Source organism: Puma concolor, chromosome A1 (assembly GCF_028749965.1).
Source record: "Puma concolor isolate L17-30 chromosome A1, mPumCon1.1.hap2, whole genome shotgun sequence".
Lineage (NCBI taxonomy): Eukaryota > Metazoa > Chordata > Mammalia > Carnivora > Felidae > Puma > Puma concolor.
The window spans coordinates 39,691,972-39,709,040 of NC_141667.1; positions in this window are offsets into that span (position 1 = coordinate 39,691,972).

Consider the following 17,069-nt stretch of genomic DNA (forward strand, 5'->3'; position numbering starts at 1 on the left):
GGGGATGTTAGTCCCTTTTAATTATAAAACCACCACTCCTGTTTCTTTCTTCCACATATCAGTTCACATTATGATGATTCTTATCAATTTAGAGGATAATTCAAACACATTGAACATTTTAAGTTCCGATTATTTGTCAGATAGTATATAGAATGATGTAAATATTATATGTTAAATACTAGTAATTAGATATTCAGCACATAAAAACACCATAAAATATTTACAATGCACATTAGCCCCTCCTGAGCAGAGTGACTGAAAGCAATTTCTTCTTTAAAAACATGTCAGTGTCAAATAATTTAGGACTCCACAAGCTAGAGAGGGTCCAGAGTGACTCTGGAACAAGTCCATATATAAGTCTTCTGTGGGAGGGGTTTGTCCCTGTTTATCCTAGGAAACAAAAAACAAATCAAAACAAAACAAAACAAAAGCAAACAAAACAAAACAAAACAAAACCTCCATCAGCTAAGACCATGTTTCTTAAACAGCAAAAAACAGAAATGCATATTGGTACATGCTGAAAAATAAAGGGTAATCCAAGGCAAATAAAAAGCCTGATGCATCTTTCTGGAACATCTGTCTTAAGACTGAAATAAAAGTTTATATGAGTTTCTAAAATAACAGAACACAAAACAATTTTCAAATTTCCTATATGCTGCTTGAGAATATACTCCCAAAGCTAGCTCCTCTAAAGACTAAAAATATACTCTTACTCCTCTGCCATGTAGGGACACTTCAATGGAAACATTTGAGTGACTAGACCTAAGGAAATCTAAAAGTATCTCTTCTTTGAAATACAAAATGACCAAAGTAGTAGAAAATACACATATCCTTTTTCTTCAGTAATATATAGATAACTTACATTCTAAGTTGGTGTCTAAGTATTTATTCTGAAATCCTTAGAGGTCTTTTTGCCATCAACCTTGTCACTGCCTGCAGGTTGAGAGAGTTTCCAAAAGGAATAGAGTAAGAAAAACATCACAAGGAATTTGCCCCCTTCCTCACTATCTACCTTCTCATACAAGACATAGCTTTCTCTACAAAATATTTTGTTCACAGAATGCCACAGATGACCTGGTTTCCCTTTACTTGTCTCTTCAGTATTAATAAACCTGGGGTCACAGACTTTATGTGGTCTGTTCTTTGTTTGGAAAACAATTCTGGAACACTAGGTGTAGAGATCAGAGAGGATTCCAGAGTAGGGCCAGTTTCACTCTGGGTCAGAGACTGAGGAAAAGACTGTGGGAAAACAGCTGGCCTCCAGGGCCTTCCTGATCTTACCTCTCTTTCAAGGTTTCCTTTATCCTGCAGGAAGGAGGGGGCTGAGCCCTGTTGCCACCAGAGAAGATCAATCAGGATCCCTTGGGCAAGGACAGCCACATACCCCAGCTCGCCAAAGACAAAGGATGGATTTCAAAGTGACAGATATGGCAAGTCACCAACAAATCAATCTACATGTTTTTTTATAGGGTAAAAAAAAAGCTTAATTATTTTTTAAATTAAAAACTTACCATATGCTGGGGCATCTGAGTGGCTCACTCAGTTAAGTGTCGGACTTAGGCTCAGGTCATGATCTCTCGATTCATGAGTTCGAGCCGTGCATCAGACTTTGTGCTGACAGCTCAGAGCCTGGAGTCTGTTTCAGATTCTGTGTTTCCCTCTCTGCCCCTCCTCTGCTCGCACTCTGTCTGTCTCTAAAATAAATAAATAAAAATAACCACATGCTTATTATACAAAATTTAGACAACATATAAAAGCACAAAGAAGAAAGTATTTAAAAAATATGTGAAACAGCTGTATAGTTTTTTGAGAATCTACCGTGTGCCTGGCATTGTGTAAAACACTGTTAGTAGTAACAAAGACACATAGGATGCTCTCAGAGAATTTAAAACTTTGTAGAAACCTGGCATTTGAGGTAGTCACAAATAGGATAGCAAAAGACATCACTAGGTGTACATATTTAAGCACTCAAGGTGTTTGTTGGGTCAATAGAGGGTTGGCTGAATGCCAGTGAATAGAGGGAATCTGGGCAGTATCTCTCACTCCTCTCCAGGAGGACAAAGACTTGTAGAAGACCATGCTGAGGAGAGAGCACACACCAGGTCCTCCCCCATCTACTTGTTTTTTTTTTAATGACCTTGAGGAGACATTGAAGAAGCGCTGACTCTGAGTTCAAACAGTAGCTCTGCCACACATAGCAATGCAAACTTTAGTCAACCCTCTTAAATTGTCTTAGCCAGTTTTTTAAAACAAGTGTAATAATCTCCACCTCGCAGCATTGCTGTAACACATATTCAGCCATTTAACCCTCATAACAGCTCTATGAAGTATCTACGTGATTAACACCATTCTACATAGGCGGAAACCAAGATGCAGAAAATCTGTGTAACTGGCCCCAGATCACATAAGTGGTAGAGCCAGGATTTGAACTCAGGCAACCAAGCTCCAGAGAACATGCTCTATACTATAATAGAGCTCTGTATACTATATAGAGCTCTATATAGTCAGTCACTATCCCCTTTTGCATCTCCTCAGAATTAAGGGAAAGCCTAATAGCTGCCATTTACATAATAGTCTGGTGAAGACAGAGGAAGTGATTTTTTTAGAACCTGGGACCTGGCAATAAAGGCCATGCTTTATAAAATCTTAAAAGAGGAGAGGGAAGATGGCGGCGTAGGAGGACGCTGGGCTCACCGCGCGTCCTGCTGATCACTTAGATTCCACCTACACCTGCCTAAATAACCCAGAAAACCGCCAGAGGATTAGCAGAACGGAGTCGCCGGAGCCAAGCGCAGATGAGAGGCCCACGGAAGAGGGTAGGAAGGGCGGCGAGGCGGTGCGCGCTCCACGGACTGGTGGGAGGGAGCCGGGGTGGAGGGGCGGCCCGCCGGCCAAGCAGAGCCCCTGAGTCTGGCTTGCAAAAAGTGGAGGGGCCTGACGGACTGTGTTCCGACAGCAAGCGCGACTTAGCGTCTGGGAGGTCATAAGTTAACAGCTCTGCTCAGAAAGCGGGAAGGCTGGAGGACAAAGGGAAGGAGAGCTGCTGAGCCCCCTGACGACAGAGCTCAGTTTGGTGGGGAACAAAGGCGCTCGCCAGCGCCATCTCCCCCACCCATCCCCCAGCCAAAATCCCAAAGAGAACCAGTTCCTGCCAGGGAACTTGCTCGCTCTGCGCAAACACCCAACTCTGCACTTCTGCGGAGCCAAACCTCCGGCAGCGGATCTGACTCCCTCCTGCTGCCACAGGGCCCCTCCTGAAGTGGATCACGTAAGGAGAAGCAAGCTAAGCCTGCCCCTCCTGCCCCTGTGCACCTTGCCTACCCACCCCAGCTAAGACACCAGATCCCCAGCATCACAAGCCTGGCAGCGTGCAAGTAGCCCAGACAGGCCACCCCACCCCACAGTGAATCCCGCCCCTAGGAGAGGGGACAAGAAGGCACGCACCAGTCTGACTGTGGCCCCAGCGGTGGGCTGGGGACAGACATCAGGTCTGACTGCGGCTCCGCCCACCAACTCCAGTTATACACCACAGCACAGGGGAAGTGCCCTGCAGGTCCTCACCACGCCAGGGACTATCCAAAATGACCAAGCGGAAGAATTCCCCTCAGAAGAATCTCCAGGAAATAACAACAGCTAATGAGCTGATCAAAAAGGATTTAAATAATATAACAGAAAGTGAATTTAGAATAATAGTCATAAAATTAATCGCTGGGCTTGAAAACAGTATAGCGGACAGCAGAGAATCTCTTGCTACAGAGATCAAGGGACTAAGGAACAGTCACGAGGAGCTGAAAAACGCTTTAAACGAAATGCATAACAAAATGGAAACCACCACGGCTCGGATTGAAGAGGCAGAGGAGAGAATAGGTGAACTAGAAGATAAAGTTATGGAAAAAGAGGAAGCTGAGAAAAAGAGAGATAAAAAAATCCAGGAGCATGAGGGGAAAATTAGAGAACTAAGTGATACACTAAAAAGAAATATTATACGCATAATTGGTATCCCAGAGGAGGAAGAGAGAGGGAAAGGTGCTGAAGGGGTACTTGAAGAAATAATAGCTGAGAACTTCCCTGAAGTGGGGAAGGAAAAAGGCATTGAAATCCAAGAGGCACAGAGAACTCCCTTCAGACGTAACTTGAATCGATCTTCTGCACGACATATCATAGTGAAACTGGCAAAATACAAGATTAAGAGAAAATTCTGAAAGCAGCAAGGGGTAAACGTGCCCTCACATATAAAGGGAGACCTATAAGACTCGTGACTGATCTCTCTTTTGAAACTTGGCAGGCCAGAAAGAATTGGCACGAGATTTTCAGTGTGCTAGACAGAAAAAATATGCAGCCGAGAATCCTTTATCCAGCAAGTCTGTCATTTAGAATAGAAGGAGAGATAAAGGTCTTCCCAAACAAACAAAAACTGAAGGAATTTGTCACCACTAAACCAGCCCTACAAGAGATCCTAAGGGGGACCCTGTGAGACAAAGTACCAGAGACATCACTACAAGCATAAAACATACAGACATCACAATGACTCTAAACCCATATCTTTCTATAATAACACTGAATATAAATGGACTAAATGCGCCAACCAAAAGACATAGGGTATCAGAATGGATAAAAAAACAAGACCCATCTATTTGCTGTCTACAAGAGACTCATTTTAGACCTGAGGACACCTTTAGATTGAGAGTGAGGGGATGGAGAACTATTTATCATGCTACTGGAAGCCAAAAGAAAGCAGGAGTAGCCATCCTTATATCAGACAAACTAGACTTTAAATTAAAGGCTGTAACAAGAGATGAAGAAGGACATTATATAATAGTGACAGGGTCTATCCATCAGGAAGAGCTAACAATTATAAATGTCTGTGCGCCGAATACCGGAGCGCCCAAATATATAAAACAATTACTCATAAACATAAGCAACCTTATTGATAAGAATGTGGTAATTGCAGGGGACTTTAACACCCCACTTACAGAAATGGATAGATCATCTAGACACACGGTCAATAAAGAAACAAGGGCCCTGAATGAGACATTGGATCAGATGGACTTGACAGATATATTTAGAACTCTGCATCCCAAAGCAACAGAATATACTTTCTTCTCGAGTGCACATGGAACATTCTCCAAGATAGATCATATACTGGGTCACAAAACAGCCCTTCATAAGTTTACAAGAATTGAAATCATACCATGCATACTTTCAGACCACAATGCTATGAAGCTTGAAATCAACCACAGAAAAAAGTCTGGAAAACCTCCAAAAGCATGGAGGTTAAAGAACACCGTACTAACGAATGAGTGGGTCAACCAGGCAATTAGAGAAGAAATGAAAAAATATATGGAAACAAACGAAAATGAAAAGACAACAATCCAAACGCTTTGGGACGCAGCGAAGGCAGTCCTGAGAGGAAAATACATTGCAATCCAGGCCTATCTCAAGAAACAAGAAAAATCCCAAATACAAAATCTAACAGCACACCTAAAGGAACTAGAAGCAGAACAGCAAAGGCAGCCTAAACCCAGCAGAAGAAGAGAAATAATAAAGATCAGAGCAGAAATAAACAATATAGAATCTAAAAAAACTGTAGAGCAGATCAACGAAACCAAGAGTTGGTTTTTTGAAAAAATAAACAAAATTGACAAACCTCTAGCCAGGCTTCTCAAAAAGAAAAGGGAGATGACCCAAATAGATAAAATCATGAATGAAAATGGAATGATTACAACCAATCCCTCAGAGATACAAACAATTATCAGGGAATACTATGAAAAATTATATGCCAACAAATTGGACAACCTGGAAGAAATGGACAAATTCCTGAACACCCACACTCTTCTAAAACTCAATCAGGAGGAAATAGAAAGCTTGAACAGACCCATAACCAGCGAAGAAATTGAATCGGTTATCAAAAATCTCCCAACAAATAAGAGTCCAGGACCAGATGGCTTCCCAGGGGAGTTCTACCAGACGTTTAAAGCAGAGATAATACCTATCCTTCTCAAGCTATTCCAAGAAATAGAAAGGGAAGGAAAACTTCCAGACTCATTCTATGAAGCCAGTATTACTTTGATTCCTAAACCAGACAGAGACCCAGTAAAAAAAGAGAACTACAGGCCAATATCCCTGATGAATATGGATGCAAAAATTCTCAATAAGATACTAGCAAATCGAATTCAACGGCATATAAAAAGAATTATTCACCATGATCAAGTGGGATTCATTCCTGGGATGCAGGGCTGGTTCAACATTCGCAAATCAATCAACGTGATACATCACATTAACAAAAAAAAAGAGAAGAACCATATGATCCTGTCAATCGATGCAGAAAAGGCCTTTGACAAAATCCAGCACCCTTTCTTAATAAAAACCCTTGAGAAAGTCGGGATAGAAGGAACATACTTAAAGATCATAAAAGCCATTTATGAAAAGCCCACAGCTAACATCATCCTCAACGGGGAAAAACTGAGAGCTTTTTCCCTGAGATCAGGAACACGACAGGGATGCCCACTCTCACCGCTGTTGTTTAACATAGTGCTGGAAGTTCTAGCATCAGCAATCAGACAACAAAAGGAAATCAAAGGCATCAAAATTGGCAAAGATGAAGTCAAGCTTTCGCTTTTTGCAGATGACATGATATTATACATGGAAAATCCGATAGACTCCACCAAAAGTCTGCTAGAACTGATCCATGAATTCAGCAAAGTTGCAGGATACAAAATCAATGTACAGAAATCAGTTGCATTCTTATACACTAACAATGAAGCAACAGAAAGACAAATAAAGAAACTGATCCCATTCACAATTGCACCAAGAAGCATAAAATACCTAGGAATAAATCTAACCAAAGATGTAAAGGATCTGTATGCTGAAAACTATAGAAAGCTTATGAAGGTAATTGAAGAAGATTTAAAGAAATGGAAAGACATTCCCTGCTCATGGATTGGAAGAATAAATATTGTCAAAATGTCAATACTACCCAAAGCTATCTACACATTCAATGCAATCCCAATCAAAATTGAACCAGCATTCTTCTCGAAACTAGAACAAGCAATCCTAAAATTCATTTGGAACCACAAAAGGCCCCGAAAAGCCAAAGTAATTTTGAAGAAGAAGACCAAAGCAGGAGGCATCACAATCCCAGACTTTAGCCTCTACTACAAAGCTGTCATCATCAAGACAGCATGGTATTGGCACAAAAACAGACACATAGACCAATGGAATAGAATAGAAACCCCAGAACTAGACCCACAAACGTATGGCCAACTAATCTTTGACAAAGCAGGAAAGAACATCCAATGGAAAAAAGACAGTCTCTTTAACAAATGGTGCTGGGAGAACTGGACAGCAACATGCAGAAGGTTGAAACTAGACCACTTTCTCACACCATTCACAAAAATAAACTCAAAATGGATAAAGGACCTGAATGTGAGACAGGAAACCATCAAAACCTTAGAGGAGAAAGCAGGAAAAGACCTCTCTGACCTCAGCCGTAGCAATCTCTTACTCGACACATCCCCAAAGGCAAGGGAATTAAAAGCAAAAGTGAATTACTGGGACCTTATGAAGATAAAAAGCTTCTGCACAGCAAAGGAAACAACCAACAAAACTAAAAGGCAACCAACGGAATGGGAAAAGATATTTGCAAATGACATATCGGACAAAGGGCTAGTATCCAAAATCTATAAAGAGCTCACCAAACTCCACACCCGAAAAGCAAATAACCCAGTGAAGAAATGGGCAGAAAACATGAATAGACACTTCCCTAAAGAAGACATCCGGATGGCCAACAGGCACATGAAAAGATGTTCAGCGTCGCTCCTTATCAGGGAAATACAAATCAAAACCACACTCAGATATCACCTCACGCCAGTCAGAGTGGCCAAAATGAACAAATCAGGAGACTATAGATGCTGGAGAGGATGTGGAGAAACGGGAACCCTCTTGCACTGTTGGTGGGAATGCAAATTGGTGCAGCTGCTCTGGAAAGCAGTGTGGAGGTTCCTCAGAAAATTAAAAATAGACCTACCCTATGACCCAGCAATAGCACTGCTAGGAATTTATCCAAGGGACACAGGAGTACTGATGCATAGGGGCACTTGTACCCCAATGTTCATAGCAGCACTCTCAACAATAGCCAAATTATGGAAAGAGCCTAAATGTCCATCAACTGATGAATGGATAAAGAAATTGTGGTTTATATACACAATGGAATACTACGTGGCAATGAGAAAAAATGAAATATGGCCTTTTGTAGCAACGTGGATGGAACTGGAGAGTGTGATGCTAAGTGAAATAAGTCATACAGAGAAAGACAGATACCATATGGTTTCACTCTTATGTGGATCGTGAGAAACTTAACAGGAACCCATGGGGGAGGGGAAGGAAAAAAAAAAAAAAAGAGGTTAGAGTGGGAGAGAGCCAAAGCATAAGAGACTATTGAGAACTGAGAGCAAACTGAGGGTTGATGGGGGGTGGGGGGGAGGAGAGGGTGGGTGATGGGTATTGAGGAGGGCACCTTTTGGGATGAGCACTGGGTGTTGTATGGAAACCAATTTGACAATAAATTTCATATATAAATAAAAAAATAAATAAATAAACAAATAAATAAATAAATAAATAGATAGATAAATAAAATAAAATCTTAAACAGAATACTAATACTACTACTAATAATAATAATGGATGACATGCTTATCATCTGAAAACCATTATAGGAAGTAATGGGAGAGGGAGGAGGTATGTGTGTGTAAATGATCTCATTTAATCCTCACAATAATCTGTCATTTATGACTTGTTCTCCTCATTCTACAGATGTGGCAACTGTAGCCTGAGGGTTTAAGCAAACTGAGATCACTCAGACCAGATAGTCAACTCTTGAAATGAATTTGTTGAGTCAAAATGGTATGTAAGGGGCACCTGGGTGGCTCAGGCAGTCAGGCATCTGACTCTTGATTTCAGCTCAGGTCATTATCTCACGGTGAGTTTGAGCCCCAGGTCCGGCTCTGCACTGTCAGATTGGGATTCTCTGTCTCCCTCTCTCTCTCTGCCCCTCCCTCACTTGTTCTCTCTCAAAAATAAATAAATATTTTAGAAAATAGTATGTAGGTACTCTGAAAAAGAGAATAAATACAGAAAATAAATGAAAAATCATAGATCATCTCCCCTACAGTGTACAGGAGCAACTGAGAGCAACCCCAGGATGCCTGGGTGCTGATCCTAAGTCAGCCACTAATGAATGAACTACATGGCATTGAACAAATCAGTCAATGTCTGTGCTTTGGCTTCTCCATCTATCACATGAGCTGGTGGAATAGGTTACTGGTTCTTAATCTCTTGATCATAAACCACTTCCATGTATTCAGTGAACTCTCCCTCCAGACAAATGCATATGTGAACATAAGACAGAAAGCTCTGCATTCAATTCAGTAGTGACAATGTATTCTACATTGTCAGGCTTTCCCGCTGAAATGTAATATCCTTGAGGGCAAAGGACTAGTCTTGTCCATGTCTATATTCCCAGTTACTATAACAGTACTTGGCACATCATAGACTCCCCCAAACTATCAACTGAATTTAACCCCAGACTAAGAAAACCTAGAATGAAATATTTTCAAGGTCTTTTTTTGTTCTGAAAGATCTAAGGGTGAATCATATGAAATTGCCAATGCTCTGCTGCTTCTGACCGATAAAAATGGCAATTTCATGTGCTTCAACCTAATACATTACAATTTTACTCACTCACCTAGTGAATATGTGTATGTGCACTCTGATACCTAGTGCTGTTTTAGTTCTAATCCTATTCATCTGTGACAGCTATTACTCACCTTATACTTACCACATGATGAAACCCAAGCAAGCAGATAAATGTGTAGTGTTTCCTGCTTCTTTTAAACTGCTTGTGAATGCAAACAGAGCCCGTATCTGTTTTAGGTACAATTCTTGTGTACCTTAATTTCTTAGTTTCTCCTTAAATTACTTTATTTGAAATATATCAATACTTATATAACTCTAAGTGAAGATACTTAATACTTATATAATTCTTTAAATTTTTTTTTTCAACGTTTATTTATTTTTGGGACAGAGAGAGACAGAGCATGAACGGGGGAGGGGCAGAGAGAGAGGGAGACACAGAATCGGAAACAGGCTCCAGGCTCTGAGCCATCAGCCCAGAGCCCGACGCGGGGCTCGAACTCACGGACCGCGAGATCGTGACCTGGCTGAAGTCGGACGCCCAACCGACTGCGCCACCCAGGCGCCCCATTACTTATATAATTCTTAATGAGGTAGCAACTAAACAGGTTAATGGCCTTAATATAAATAAATCAGACTTCTGGAATAATTGTTAAAACAAGAAAACAGTGTGTTCAACCAGAAGCAAATCTTTTTAAAATGCTTGCCAAGTATAAACTTTGGGTTGGCCAAAGTGTAAAATAGCGATTTCATCATATGACTTCTGTATTTGATCATAAAACATCCCAGTTAGCATTTATTCAACATTACAGGTACCTCGTAACATCTAATATCCACTATTCAAGCATTGTGTATTATGAATTTTTAAAAGCCTCTAGAAATACCCTACTGTGGAAGACTTAGTATTATTTTTTTTTTATCCCTGAAACAAATAGAATACACTTTTAGGATGCATCTTTACTACTGTGGCCATATTTCTGAGATATGCTCTGCATATGTTGCCTAATGAAGTGTTAACTATTATATACAGTGGAAACAGTAATTTATTTGGATTTGTGGGAAAAACAAATGACAATATATGGAAGTTCTGTTGTGAGCTAAGACCATTCCTGCCTCTTCTTAACCATACAGATTTAACGAGTGGTATTTCAGTGTGACTTCTACCAGCCTCCAGCTAAGCTGCCTCTTTTTCTTCTCTAAAAGAATGTTTCCAGTAAGGTGTGTTGAGGTCAGGTCAGGTAGAATTAATTTTAAAAAAATAAACCAGAAAAACTTCCTGTGGAAAGAGTGAAAACTAAGAGAAGTCCAGTAGATGACAAAGCCTGTCAAACACAAGGGGAACAGAAATAACATGATACAAATATTATAACGTTCGGCATGTATTTCCCTAACCATTCCTACTGTCTCCTGTATTTGTCAGGAAGTTGAAAATGGGGGAAAAATAAGTAAAAGGTGGTGTTTCTTTTTTCTGTCTTACTTTACTAGCTGCATTTTTGAAATATTTGGCTCACTCATTGCTAGTTGGAAGGGTCCAAAAAATGATAGAATTGAATGAAAGAAAATGAATATCTGAATCCTAAAGCAATTCAAATTCCTGAGTGGTGTGTGTATGTGTGTGCACGCGCATTTGGTATAAGAGAGGGGGTACTAAAGCAAAAGCAACAGTGGAGACAAAAAATTAAAAATTAAATCTATTTTTCCCCAATTGAACTAGTAATAGTGAAATTATCACCTTTAAAAAGGTACTTAATACAAAGGAAAAGGAAACCAAAGAGATTGACTCATCTAACCCAGAATTACCAAACTTTGCAATCCTTTAATCTCTATAGATGCACCCCTGTCATTCAATCTTGGGGAAGCAAACCTGAATCTATTTTCTAGAAAATGGATTTTATCAGCAGCCCACATAACTCTCCAAAGCAGCTCTATTGAAAACAGTATTATCACCATATAGCCTCAAGCACCCATACTCAGGGAACTTTTAAAGAGAATGAGATATGATTAGGAGGGGGAAAAAAAAGATGAAAATCAGATCTACTTGTGAACTATACTTGTAAGAAAAACAGTAGGGAGAAACTTGACACATTGACTACGACAAAAGTTTGAGAACTCTTTGTTAATTTTAATTATTCTGTGTTTATTCCCTGTCACATTGATGAAGTAGTTGTCTATATCCAATGAAGGTAAACCCAAGTATTATGTTCAGAATCTAATGCTATACTTCTCCAAGATAATATCTTTCATAGTAGAGAGTAGGGTTCAGATTATAAAATTTTTACTTCTTTTATGGGGTTTGTGTTACCAAGTGTTTAGAAAACCAATGACCCAGAATTCCTCTCTAACTTCTGCTTCTCTCTAATCTCCTTTGAAAATTCTGGAGAAACATAGTAAAATTATTTTCTTTCTAAGCATATCAACTTTGAAAAAAATAAAAGTGAGAAGAAGGAAGAGAATAGTGAGAGATAGATTTTTTTTCCTCCTTCTGGAGTGGAGAAAGCCACAAGAGCTATCAAGTTCTATTTCTGTGAGGTTTTGTCCGAGAGGGCGAGAAATTGTATGAAAATCTGACATTTGCAGAATCAGAAGCCAGAGCCAGAACCCATCTGGGACAGTGATGTCCCTCTTCATTATCTTATCTCCAATGTGAAAGAAAGCAGAAACAAAGGCCAGGGTCCTTCCCTAATCAGAAGCCAGAACACCAGTTATAAAGGAGAAAAGACACAATTACCCTGAAGGAAGATTTTTTAAGAGATACTGCATTAAGAGAAAGGTTACTGATCAGCACACTTACTTACAGTTTACATTTAAAAAAAAAAGTATCAAAAGTATCAAAGAAAGCAAGTAGGAAGAGGAAAGGGTACTAAAACATAAGAAGAAATCACATGGGCAAAAAATATACTTATTCCTCAAATGAACTAATAGTGAAATTAGGAAGAGGTACTGAATAAAAGGGATTCAAAAATAAAAACAGAAAGTACTGACCAAGCCTTTTTCTCACAGTCAGATAGTAAAAACTATGAAAAGGAATATTATAAAGTCTCAAAATAATGGAACAGCAACTTAATCTTCAACTCGAGACTGCAAAACTCCCATCAGAGAGAGCATCTCGGATTACACTAGAAGGTCTTCACCGGGTGGCTGCAATTTTTACAGGTTCAGATTACCATAAGGGTTTACAGGAAAAGTTTGTTCTTTTCCCCAGATCCATGATAATTAAGGTAAGCAAGGTATTTGTCAAAAGAGTGAGCAAAAGGGCCACTAACAGAAGCTCTTTTATTTAGAGTGCATTAAAATCACTTGGGGAGCTGGTTGGGAATTTTGATTCCCACTAGGAATCACTAGGGATGCTATTTCATTATCTGAGAATGAAGCCCGGGGATCCACATTTTTTCATTAGCGTCTAGGCTGATTCCAAAGCATGTGGGCCCTAAATCTCACCTGGAGAAACACTGCATTAGAAATTGCTGTAGGAGGGGCGCCTGGGTGGCTCAGTTGGTTAAGCATCCAACTCAGGTCATGACTTCACAGTTCATGGGATTGAGCCCCACATCTGACTCTCTCTCTCTCTCTCTCCCCCCCCTTCTCTCCCTTCCTCCCTCCCTCAACATAAATAAACTCTAAAAAAAAATAAGAAATTGCTATAGGAATTTCTGTTCATGTGCTGTCTGTGTAGGTTGTCTTGGTAAAAACAAAACATCTTGGTTCCCCTCCCCTCCTAAAAAAGGAACAAGCACAAGTATTGTTGCTTGTGCTTGGGTAAAGGATAAAATTCAAGGTTTTTCCAGCAACCTGTGCAATTACTAGCAGGCTTTCTCCTTGTCGAAGCCAGAAATTTTGCTAAACTCATCAGATTATGGCCTTCAAAGATCCAAGGAAATACTGTACTTTGAAAGCCATTATTTCTTAACATTCTATAAAAACAAGCTATCTAAGCATACATTTTTAGTAAGTACATGTTTTAGAGGGGAATTATATGCTACTTGTCCAAATCAGCAGACTGAGTTTTAAATACATTTATTGATTTAATTTGAATGGAAATTTTTAGAAATAGGATTTGTAAAGTTATCTCCAAATAATTAAGTTCACACACACAAAATTGGACAGTCCTATATCTCATTTCTGATAGCTCTCATCTTTCTAAATTTTGTAACTGCTCTACGACCTTAGAGTTGGCTAGTAAAACCCCTGAAGTACAATGGACTGCTTCCATGCATTTATATTTGTGAGAATCTCAGTACATTATTGACTGAAAATCAAAAAAAAAAAAAAAAACAAAAAACAAAAACAAAAACCCAGAAGACCATCTTGTTTTACTGCTTGGAATAGATTTTCCCTTTCAACCCTGGCCTCATGAGTTCCTTCTCTCCTCCAGCAGAGTTAAGATGTATTAATTTGCCTCAGACAAATCTACTTTTTTAGGAATCAAAAATGACTCTTCCATGTATGTTTAATTTTGAATCTTACTGGTTTTTATTTTACTGCTCTATGATCCATTGAGTACTCAAAGATAGATATTTTCTATAAAATAAATAAAAGTATAAAATAAATAAAATAAAATAAAATAAAATAAAATAAAATAAAATAAAATAAAATAATAAAATAAAATAAAATAAAAAGTAAATTACTAGACTAATAAAGTCTATTTTTTTTATGCCCACAATGGCCTACCCAAGCATTTCAGTGTTACACTTTTTTATGTTGTTGTTGGAGCCTGAATCACATTAATCACTTTTGTGGGAAACTGAAGCTTATATTTATAATTCTTTATGCTATATAAAATCATTCTTCTCCCCCCCCCCCACCCTTTTTTCCAATCCAGAGTAACTATGGAAACTGTTTGGCCTGGATATTCTGAGATAGTGCTAATGTTAAATACTTCTATCGTCAGACTTTATATCATAATGCCAAGCCACCAATGACCAATTTTTCTTCAGAAAATAGAATTACAAAGTCAATACATGCTTAAAAATGACTGATTTAATTTGAGGATCTCAGAAGGACCTTCTGCCCCTCCGACCCCCTCTCCCACTCTTGGGATCTGGCATTGATGTTAGCCCTCAAGGCCTTGGGATGCTCTTGCTCTGTAAATTATATCATCTGTTTCCTGCTCAGCAAGAAAAGAGGAGATTTCCTGCTGAATAGACTCTCCCTTTGTTTTAAAGCTTTCTTATCTCTTGGGCATTTGTCTGCTGCTGTTCCCCTGGTAATTTTTCTAAAGGTGACCTGGACCTAACCTCTGTTTTTCACCTATTTTCTTGTTCCTCTTACTCAGCTACAACCTCGTGTTTTTGATCATCAGTTTTGTCTACCCCCCATTATTCTGGCTCTGCTAACAAGTTTTCAGTCTTAAATACCTACAGCATCCTTACCTGTGACTCAGCCTCATGCCCACCACCTGCTTTCGAATTATCCTCCACCCTGACCCCCACACAGACTTTCTCATGCTTTCTCTCCTCAGCTTCACAATATCCTTTCCTTTTCTTATAGATTCTACTCTAAACTTGAGCTTTGTCTCCCCTGCCACTTTTCCTATATTCCCCTGATAAATCTCTGACTATTGAAGTTACTAGTGACAGAAGCTGAGATCCACTAAGATATGAGTCTTCTAGGAGAAATATATGTAAACCTGGCAGGAATGTTAACATTGAACCTCGAGATAAATTAGAATTCAGCTTTAAGAACTGGGGGCTACACACACTAATAAATTGAGGCGCTTTTTTTTGCATAAACCAGTTTAGTTGTTTTTATTTATTCTTTAGGAAAAACAAATATCAAGCTAGTAAAAAGACAGTAAAGTTAATTATTTAACTGACTAGTGGGTTTTTTTTAAATCAATTTTTTGTAGGCAATTTGATCAGAATACTCAAACTTGTTCGTATATATGTTTCTGTCTCAAAAATACATATATAGCATAACCAGGAGTCTGCTATAGTGATGTTCTTTAACCATTAAATGTGAGACAAAATTATCAGACAGCAATAATCCAGGTACTTTCCAACTTTCCTAATTATAAATACATTCCTATGTGCATATTCTGCTTATTTTATTGCTGTTTCGTTTCCTAACAGTATCTAGCCTGACCTTCAATTCATGCCAAAAAAGACCTCCCCATACCTCACACCCCCCACCATGCTTCCCACTAGCTATCTGCCAAAACAAAAAGTGACTGTAGAAGAGAAGATGCCACTTCCAATTAAATAAACGACTCAAAACAATGAGGGAACAAATTACACTCAGAATAAATGAAGAAAAAAAATCAGTCCCCTTGCCTTGCTAGTAGTCTGCTGAATGCACTGGTTTCCTTTGAAAGACATGTTTTTGAGACAAGGCTTTCTCTGGAGGGCTAGAAGTATTGTTTGGGTAGTTACTAATATATAGGTGGCAGTTGACGTCATGGGGTTTGATAATATTTCTAAGAGACACTCTCTATAAGACATTTTAAAAAATCCATGTGGAGTTAGTGAGAGATAAATTTTGAATAAGCAGAGACTTTCGTGATCTCCCTAAAATCAAGGCCAACTCTTGAAGTCAAAGGGTCTGTCTCTAACACCACACACACACATGAATTATACCAACCACTTGAATTACTTATACCCATAAAAAAATATGGCAGATTTATACAAGACTGTTGAGGAAAAAGGCAAAGTCAAGTCATCATAAACATGGATAGTATTAGAAGTAAGCATTTATTAAAATCCTTCTGGTGATTGGGATTGAAATTTTTGGACAACGTAAAGAACCAAAAATAAATATCTTTGAATTTTATGGACCTGGATACCACCTCGCCACACACACACAACACTGTACAACTGTTTTCTTAGCTGTACATAGATGTTTAATGGTCTCAACCCTAAAAATTACAATATGGTTAAAACATATCCCTGGCACTTGAGAAATATGGATTTGAAACTACTTAGAAGTCATTTAATCTAAAATATTAATTTTACAAATGAGGAAACTAAGTATCAGTAATATGAAACAATATGTCAAGTCTCACATTGACCATTCCTTCTTCAATCCCTGTGGCATTTTCTTGTTGATGACGTAAAGCAACTGTCTTTTGGGATTTTCCCCGGGGTAAAGGCTACATCTGCATATGATTTGTATATGTTCCTCTAGGCTGAAGTGCTGGCTAATTTTGAAGCCCAGACTTGGTTTTCATAATGGCAAATGCCAAAAGTTTACACTTTGTTCATGAATGTAGCAGCATCTGCCATTTATTAGCATTAAATGTACCAGGCATTGGGCTAGGTACTTGATTCATAATCGTCTCGTTTCATCCTTACCACAATCTTGTATATTGTTTTATAAGAAGACCATGAAGCTGAGAAAATTGATATGATGCCCCTGGTAATATAATGAGTAGATAATAAAATCAAG